We start from the raw sequence: 1,176 nt of genomic DNA, 5'->3' as shown, positions 1-1,176 counted from the left end.
GGCTTCTTATAAATCGAATGTAGCTTCACTTCGATTGAGAATTGTGCGCATTAGACTCGATGCAAGAGGGCAGCACTGACTGTAGTGGACGGTTGGGGCATCTGTGAAGATTAAGTAATAGCTGAAGTCATTATTGATCAATTCAAACATTTGGGGACATTCCTTGGTAGTTCAGTGGCATCAGGTGATAGTATCGACAACAGTGGACAGTGGTTAACGTTTTCAAACAAAGTTGTTAGCCATTCCTGGCTGGGCCAAATCATACACACACACAAACACACACACACACACACACAGGCACACATGCATACGCACACACATATTCATTGCCTTTCAATTGTGTGTATGTGTATTTATGTGAGCGCGTACGTCACTGTTGAAGTTGCTCGTGCAACTTGTTTCTGTATGTATTGGCTTAGTGGTGCAGAGTGTTTGGGAACTGTGAATAAGGTGCAGGTTTCGAGTACTCGTCGATAAATGTTTTCTTCCCCTCGTCTTCTAATAGTAATTAGCCAACTTTCAAGGCTCTTCTCACAGCTATCCCAATTTTAAATATTATACAGGTATTTTTAAAATTTTCATTCAACGAATAATAAATTCGGCATACATTAATGTAATCACAGAGATGTGAGTTCGAGTCTCTTGGCTGGCCGGTAACGTATCTTTCTGCATTATATCCATAATTTATCCTGATCAAGCTATTTATAGCATTATCACGCGTTTGAGATATAAATTTATTTCTGTATCTTACAATACATCTCAATGCTTTTATATATAGTCTGGACACTCGTGAGCTGGAACAACAACACCTCTCTGTCTCTCTGTCTCTCTGTCTTTCACTCTTTCTCTCTCTCTGAAAAGAGAGAATGCAAATCACAACTCAAAAGACCGATGCTGGATAGAATATTTGTATGGATTCTTTATTAACAGGTAATACTTGACCAATGCAGATCCCTAGTGGTGGTCAGCTGGATTGGATTGACGTTTGCAACAACATCAGTAGTATCAATGGATATCATGTGCTGGGTTAGTTCTGCTGCCTCAGGCGGATGAATATGGCCATGGAATCTGCTAATGCATAACCTGGAAGCAACAATAATAACATCAACAACAAACGTATCGTGGGAGGACTTTATACGTGGTCACTCGAATTACTAAAAATGGCAGCCAAATCTC

This window comes from Octopus bimaculoides, chromosome 28 (assembly GCF_001194135.2).
Source record: "Octopus bimaculoides isolate UCB-OBI-ISO-001 chromosome 28, ASM119413v2, whole genome shotgun sequence".
NCBI classification, from domain to species: Eukaryota; Metazoa; Mollusca; class Cephalopoda; order Octopoda; family Octopodidae; genus Octopus; species Octopus bimaculoides.
Note: the sequence above shows the minus strand (reverse complement) of the source record.